An 8,726-nucleotide genomic window follows, 5' to 3' on the forward strand; every position below is an offset into this window, starting at 1 on the left:
AGCGCATGGAGCCTCCCCTTCCCTATGCAGGTTATGCTCTGGGGAGGCCAGAGGGCATAGGGTTCATTTTAATGGAACATACCTTTGTTCCACTAGTCTGGTATCCTGATCACAAAGGTGGCCATTATCTGATGATTTACATGCAGGCGAAAGCAAACAAGTAATACTGTTACCTAGCATTGAAGAACTGCAGAGAGAATAAAAACATTTCACCCTGGCAATTGGTATGTGTCGTACTCTCAGCTTGCAAAACCACAGACTTTATCATTGCTTATAAAGTCCTCCAGTCCATTTGGAAATCTAGCTATAAGATTTGTCTTTCATTCTGAACTCTGTCTACAGAATAAATCTATAAAATTGGTGCATCCAGTAGAATGCTGGTCAGGATTTAGGTATTATGTCAAGGGGAAACTAAAGACAATTTTATCAGAGCACAGTGCACAACCTGTGACGTAAGCGTCTCTCAAAGAAGCCATTAGGAAATCACTTGCCTTATAGGTTGGGATGATGTCAAAGGCATAGAATGTCTGACTGGTAGGACCTATTCCCACTTCTGTCACTAACTCACTGAATGACCTTGGAATAGGACACTTACTGGAAACCTCTCTTTGCTTCTATTTCCCATATATACGTGTAGTCTACACAAAATGTACAAGCTATTTTGTATTGCAAAGTGTGCTGTTGTATATAATTTTAGTCAAATATGATTGTATATTCCTTTTTCTCTGCTGTGCTGTATTTACCTATGTTTTCTACATGCGAGTATCTTGTTTTCTCTCCTCTGCTTGGGCAAGCTGGAAAGAGACAGGAGATACTGCATGTAGGCAGATACCTGTGGCTTTTGTTAGGCCTACTATCCAGGGCAGGGGCAGGCAAAACATGACCCACGGGCTGCCAGGCACCTTCATCCAGACGCAACACCCACCAACTAATTGTACCCTGCCCAGACCTTTCACCCACACGAGTGGGAGCGAGGCACCCACGTATGCACCCTCGCCCCCTCCCAACAGACCCTATTGTACCTCACTCTCACCCTTGTGGGCAGAAGGGCCTGGCCCAGCCAGCACCAGCTTCTGGGTGGGGCTGCTGCTGCCACCGCCAAGGAACCAGCTCAGCTGCCCTGGTGTCCCACTCGCTCTGGGCAGCAGGTAGGGAAGCAAAAGGGGTGGAGGCAGGCGGGGAGCTGCATCTGGGCAGGAGCATGGAACGTGGAGCTGGGGCTAGGGCTGGCGGCAGTGCAGAGCCCATGTCTAGGGAGGTGGCAGCAGCACAGCACTCGAGCGGGCAGGGTGTGGATGTGAAGGAGGGTAAGAGGGTATGGAGATGGTCCCATACCCCTGCCATGATGCACAACCCTGCCGGTGGCAGCAGCAGCAACACCAGCAGCAGGCGGTGGCACTCAGGCCACTTGTGCTTAGTGCAGGCACTGCCACCTGGTGGCACATGGATCTGGACAGTGCTGCACATCACAGCAAGGAGTGCAGCCCCACTGCACCGCCTCTGTCACTGGGGCTCTATGACACACATACAACTCCTGCACCACCGGGGGTAAGCTCCATGTGCTGGAGCAAGCTGCCTGCACCACCACATGGGTCCCAGGACTCCACAGGGAAGCAGGGACCAGGGCTCCCTTCCACTTCCAACGGACTCCAGGACCTGCGTGGCAGGGAGTAGGGAAGCTGGTAATAGATGTGGCCTAGTGGGGCTACACTCCTTGCCATGGTATACAGTGCTGGCCAGTGCCATGAGCCACCAGGCGCCAGTGCTTGTGCCAGACATGAACACCCTAAGCACCCCCGCTTGCTGCTGTCACAGCCTGCAGGGCTATGCGCCATGGGGGGAGTGTAGGGAGGGATCCCCATGCCCCCCCATCCTCCCTTACACCCCGCAAACACCATGCACCCACACCCTGCCTCCACAACCCACCCCACATAGACACCCACCAAAATACCCTATGCCCCCACACTCCCTCACTTCACCATACACACACACACACCCCACCATACACACACCTAACATGAAAAGGAACTCTCAGGTGCAGGCGAGAGGAAGTTTGAATGTAGGACGCCTCTCCTCTCCCTTTCTTTGTCCCCTTTTTGCTTTCCTGGGTTTGGGGTAGGATAGTACCGTGGGGGTATTAATCTCTGGAGCAAACCACCAGGATTAGAGCCTGGTAGAACGTGGGTCAGGATTTGGAGGCTGGGCCCTTTTGGGGCTATAGCAGTTCTTGTGTCTTAGCCTAGCTGAATAGCTGAGTCCATCTGCAGTTCAGGCCCAGGAATCAGGATGGGCCTGGCTCCCCTTCTCTTGAGTTCTTTTGCACTTTTTTGCCCGAAAAGAGCTGGGGATTTGGGACTAGAAATTTTGGGGTGTAGTCACACCCCCAAGACATCATGTGGAAGTGGATATGGCCACTCTACAGCTTCCTAGGGAGCAATGAGGGGCCCCTTGCACCACAGAAGGACCTATGCTCACTAGCAGCTCCCCAAGATGCAGCAAAACCCAAGGAGCAGTTCATAGGACTATCCTGCTGAGTAGTAGGTATAGGAATGGAAAGCCCCCCAAACTAACCCTTGGGTGAGCCCTGCAAGTCCCAGACTGCCTGGGCATGGTGAAACCTCCCCAAGGGGGCGCATCCTATAAACTATGCCTTGTAGTTGGTCATGTTTTAAGATGCATTTGGTGTTTTCCATTGTTTTCTCTAATAAATCTGTCCTTTGTGTTTACCCTGCTTGTGAGGAGGGAGTTTTGTTTATGTGGGACACAACAGTCAAATCTAGTAATCCTAGATTTCTGGGTGGGGGCTCAAGCCACAGTAAAAAAATGTTGGGTACCCCGAAATTTGAACTTGGCCCTTGCTGCTGCTGACTGGTGCCCAGCAGAAGGGTTACATATACAAAGGGGATAATAGCACTTAAAGGCACTGTTAGCTTTTGCATCTTGAGGTACTTAATTAAAAATGAATGCTGCATACCCAAAGACTATCATGATTTAATTAAATATTTTGCACTAATTAAATGGAATGTATTTCATGTCTTCACTGCCACTAGCCCAGTCCTAAGTGAGTTAACAATCTTTGGGCTGGGGATGAGGGCTAGAGGGAATCTCTGCCACTATTCCTAGGCAGGGCATGAGCAGAAATAGTTGGAAACACCTAATGTAGCAATCTGCTGTTGCCACAGAAGCATTTTTCCCACCTTAGAAATGGGAGAAGCTTCTCTGACTGACTATGGATGCTAATTTAGACTGGAATAAGCCTTCCTTGTGCTGCGTGCACAAAGGAATAAGATGAACTCTGTACCCTATGAAAAGAAGCAAAGGAATCTGAAACATGGAAAAATATGTAAATACCTTGCAGCTCTAGCCTTGGATTTCATCTGAGCAACACGGTCAAGAAACCAGATCTTGTTATAAGTGCAAATTTCAGCTGATAATATTTGTGGCTTTGCAGATTTTTTCCCCTTTCGAGTTATATAACTGGAGGGATATTTTGCCTGTGCTTTAAGTTAAGTAAAAACAGTTGTGCTAGTCTTTTTCTTTTTCCAGCGGTGCACTATATAAATTACACGAATGAAGCAAAAACAAATAAAGAACTACTTTCCCCCCTCACTAATTAAAGACTAGCTAGTTCATCAATTTATAAAACTTTTGGATTCCTTGGCTCGAGTTTTGCAACACGTTTATATAAATAGAAAACAGATGGCTGCTTTCTAAAGGTATCAGCCTTCGGCAGAAACCTAGGAAATGCCAGCTACAGAAATAAAAGGATTAAGTGATCCATTCAGCAGCAGTAAAAGTCCCCATTAACCTCAAGCAGGTACTCTGAGCACTGCACCCTCTTAATTACTCTTTTGTCCTTAATGGCTTTTTTGTTTGATCTAAGGACAACGTGTCTCCTTAAAACAAGGAGGTGAAGGAGGGAAAATCATGGCATCTTTTTATGTGACAGGGTGAATTATATGAACATCACTCTTATGCTTATATTAAAAGAGCAGGTATGACAAACTCTACTAGGGCTCAGTCCTGGAAGATGCTGAGTGCTCTGGCCCTAATGCAGCTAGACACGTAAACACATGCTTGACTTTTAAGCATGTGAGCAGAGAGTGAATCATGAATTAAAGTGCTTTCCTGGCTTAGAGCCAGGATGCTCAGCACATTGCAGGATAGAGGCCAGAAGGATATTTTTTTAATATGCTTACCATGGTTTGCTTTGTCTCAGACAACACAGCACACAGGACTCTGATGTACTTATGTTTTATGAATTTGATCTTGGCTGCAGGAGAGCCGAATGAATAAAACCCCTTCACTGTGATATAAAGGGTGGAAGTTGCCCCAGGCAGGCACCTATGCTCCATTTAAATCATAATGTGGAGTTTAGGAGCCCTGTAGGGGTTCAGAGCCCTGGGCTCAACTTCATCAGTAGTGAAAAGACCAGCACAGGATTTGGATTTTCTTAGCATTTTTCCCCAAATTATTTGGAACATTTGTAAAGCACTAGATAATGAAGAAGCAATAACTACACAGATTAACAAAGGCTCTATTGTGCACTCAGGAAAGGCTGTCACACAGCCTGACACAGCAGAGTAACCTGTTTTCCTCTAATGATGAAAACCTTTGGATAAGCTATAAGTGTAATTTCTCTATTATCCCATCTCCTTTAGCAAAAAAAACAACAAAACCCCCAAAACACCCACATGGAATCTTTAATTTTTACTTGCATGACTACTGAAGCCCAGGAGAAGGGATCTTGATTTTACATCAGAACCAAAAGATTTCTGAAGTTTCTCAGTAGTTATGCTTATCTATTAACATCTAATCAAATTAGAGTATCTTCAGATATGGACAATTTAAAATTTACTCCTTTCGCCTCCAAAATTTTACCCTATGAAAGTGAAAAAATTAGGTACATAGAACTGTGGTTCAGAAATAAATTATATCCTTTCATTCTAATAGCATTCATTTAGTTCAGTGGTGCTCAATCTTTCTGGTCTGCAGGCCAGATGGGCAGTGCTCAATCCCTCTGCGAGCTGGATCAGGGTGGTGGACCCAATCCAGCAGCCACGGCAAGCACACCACTTCCCATATGGCCACAGGAATGGGGGCAGTCTGGCCCTGTTCCAGCCATGTGGGGGAAGAGCGCTTGGCCCATCCCCAATCCAGCCTTGCAACAGAAGGGTGCTTCACTCAGCTTGAACCCAGTCCCATTGGCAGGGGCATGATCCAGTCCCAACCCAGCCCTGTGGGGAGAGTGGACATGGCTCAACCCTGCAAAAGGAAGATGTGGTCCAAGCCCTGTGGAGGGAAGAGAGGGAGAAGAAGTGGACACGAGCTGGCCCTGAACCAGCTGTCCCCAGAGAGGGGGCATAGTTTGGCCCCATGGTGAGAAGAGGGAGCAGCCCAGCCCCAACCCAGCTGTACAGAGGGAAGGAAGCATGGCCCAGCCCCAATCAGCCCACGTGGGGAGAGGGCTGTGGCCCAGTTCCAATCCACCTCATGGGATTTAGGATTTTGGCAGCAGGGATGGGTGGCGGTAGTGCAGTAGGCAGACAGTGCCACTGTTCTCCTGCTGTTAGATCTCCTGCACTGTGGGGAGCCCTGTGGGCCAGATTCCAAGGCTCTGCAGGCCACATTTGGCCCATAGGTCAGAGGTTGAGCACTCCTGACTATAAGGTCTATAAGGCTCCAGCTACATGTTACACTTAAGACACGATTAACCAGTTAATTACATCTTAAGTTGGTACCCACATGTTCAACCAATCAATGGTGCGATGAAAGGAGAAATAAGCCACAAAGTTATTTTACAAAATAGGTATAATAACTTTGTGGCTCGTTCCTATTACATCATTAACTGAACATATGACCAGGTGCTCCTCCTGGCTGAGAGCCCAGTCAGCTGATCAGGGCTCCCAGCTCGGAGCCCATGTGCCCCCCTGGCTGGGAGCCCAGAGCTGATGGAGGTCCCAGCCACAGGGACACTCCAGACACCCCTGCAGCTGAGCGTTTGCAGCTGATGTAGGGTCCCAGCTCTAGGGAAGCCTGAAGTGACACCACATCAGCTATGGGCTTGCAGACTTGGGGATACCTGGAGCACCTCTGTGACTGGGAGCCTGGGTTAGCTGATGGGACTTCCAGCCATGGGGATGCATGGGGTATCCTTGTGACTGGGAGCACTGCCTCCAGTCGTGAGACATTGCTACATGCCAGTGTAGAAGGAGCCCGAGACTGTGATCCCAAGCTCCTTCTGCCCTGGCAGTAAAGCATGATGGGATCTGATGCACTATTGCATAATTACACCTCCCATCATGCTTGTGTGGCATGGCAAAAAGCATGATTGTGCAGTTTGTGCATTAGATCCCATCAGGCAGACAAGGCTCCTTGGGTGAATTTGATATCTTTTATTAGACCAACCCAAATGGTTGGAGAATAGTTATTAAGCAAGCTTTTGGGTTCAAAAACCCTTCGTCAGGCTAAGGAAGCTTCAGCAGTTGGTGTGTGCTCTTCCTGGATGGAATGAAAAGTCCCATCATGCCTTTACCTACATGTTCAGAGGGACCCTAAGGTAGACCTCTACCCTGCCTTCTCCCTAGAAGCATTGTTGCATGCAATCTAGACAGTATCAAATCAGAGACCCTTCCTAACCCCAAAAATGGTGTTCATGAAATGCAGTGTTCAGTTTGGTTCTTTGCTGGAATGGGGAAATGCCTTAGTCTCTACAAAATAATTAGGGGTGCACCAATAAAGATTTTTTGGGCCGATACCAATGGCCAATTATTAAACAGCCATATCAGCTGATACTGATCTGACTGTCAATATGCAGCCCAGCAGCTTGAAGAGCAGAGTCTGGTTGATAAGTCTGTGGGGGGAAGGGATGTGGGGGAGGGAAGGGGCATAGGGGAGCGAGATTGAGGCCCCCATGGTGAAGGAGGGAGTGGGGCTGGAGCAGGCACTGCCGAGCCAGGGCAAGGTACAGAACGGAGCCAGGGGAGGGTATGTGCCCCCTGGATTTGTGCTCGGGGTCAGGGTGGGCTACCTGCTGCAAACTGGGGCTCAGGGCTGCACTGGCCTCTTCCCGGTGCGGGGGCTGGGCTGGGGCTGTGCTTGCGGTGGGTGGGGGAGGCACTGGGAGACAGGGCTACAGAGGGGCTACAGTGAATTTTGAAATGGTTGTAGTCCACCCCACAGCCCCCTCCTCTCATCGGCACCTCTGCCCAGCCCACGGCTGGTGCAGCCCCTGGCCCCAGCACACAGCGGGCAGCCCACTCTCACCCTGTGCACAACTCTGGGGGCACATGCCTCCCATGCCTCCCCAGGAGCATGCACAGCAGCACAAGCTGCCCTCCGCGCCCCCCAGACGAGCTGCCCGCAACTCCGTCCCGCACCTACCCCAGCCCCATTCCCCCCTTCACCATGGGGCCCTCTATCTGCCTGCCATGCCCCTTCCCTCCATCCCGCCCCTTCTTCCTGCCACCCCACCCCCCATGCATGCAGCATTTCTCAGTGACATTATCAGCCACATAGGCAAAGAAAGTCAACTGCCAATAATGTCAAGTTTCCTTTTATCAGTGCCGATACAATATGGACCAATATACCAGTGCACCTTTAAAAATATTAATATTGAAAAATTTCTGATGAATTTAACTTTTACGTGATACCTTGTCACTTCTCCTCCCATCATCCCCCTGTTTTCTCCAGCCTCTTCAGCAAATTCCCATTTATGTCTGACAGCCTTCATCAGAGGAACTCAGAGGACAGGCACACTGACACTTCCCCTTCCTCAGAATAGGTGATCTTGTTGAACCTTGATTAAATCATTACAACAAGCATCCTAGACATCTCATGTGCTCCTCTAGGTATTGAACTGAATATGAATAAACATTTCAATTAATACTGCCTTTACGCATTTAAGTTTCTTCTTAAAAGCGTAGCTATAACTTACTTGCAGTGCATGGGGTACACATACTTTTATTAGACACAAGTGCTCTACTGAATATTATATCTCCTTATAGTTGAAGGAATACAACAAAGAAGTTGTTTCCCATTCTTCTTGTGACAACAAACTGAGGTTATTTAACCCTGTGCACATTTCTCTCCTAAATATTTACCTCAAATGTTTATAATATTCCCCACCACCACCACTTTTCCTGAATGTCCCCAAGGCAATAAATCTGTATGAGATGTTCTGAATAATTCATATTTATCTCAATTTTCAAGTTAAGTCTCATCAGAATTGAATTCATAGTCAAGAATTAAATATTTCCATACTGAAGAACTTGGACAAACATTAAGCCAAAGGGAGAGACGCAATGACTATGGGCTCCAAAAAAGGGGAGGAAGTGATTTTTTTCATTGTAGGTGAAAGCATTGGCTATTGCTTTTTCATGGAGAAAGCAGTTTGTACTGTTTAGCAATACTCTGCTTGATATCTGTATAAAGCAAGAAAATGATGACACACTTGTTTCTTTTTGAGTGAGTAAACAAAGCCAGGGGTTCATTAAAACATCATCATGCAGTACTTCCTGGGAAAGATTTATCTTCTGGGAAATACTTGTCTGTACTGTGGCCAAAACGGAAAATGGCTAGATTAAAAAAAATACAGTACTTCCAAGAAAACCCAAAGATTCCAAAATAAATTTGCTCAAGCTCAGATCACTAACAGCAGCTGTTTGGACAGACAGATTATGTCCAAGAGTAGTGGGTGGCAGATTCCTATGTTAACAGCAACTCTT

At 47.7% G+C, this 8,726-nt stretch overlaps 1 protein-coding gene across 6 annotated transcripts in view; it reads right to left on the reverse strand.

Moving 5' to 3' along the window:
- TMTC1 (transmembrane and tetratricopeptide repeat containing 1) overlaps positions 1–8,726 on the reverse strand; it is a 257,444-nt gene that overhangs the window by 31,220 nt on the left and 217,498 nt on the right. The gene's annotated exons all lie outside the window — the stretch shown is intronic.

Source organism: Alligator sinensis, unplaced genomic scaffold, assembly GCF_000455745.1.
Source record: "Alligator sinensis unplaced genomic scaffold, ASM45574v1 scaffold659_1, whole genome shotgun sequence".
Classification (NCBI taxonomy): domain Eukaryota; kingdom Metazoa; phylum Chordata; order Crocodylia; family Alligatoridae; genus Alligator; species Alligator sinensis.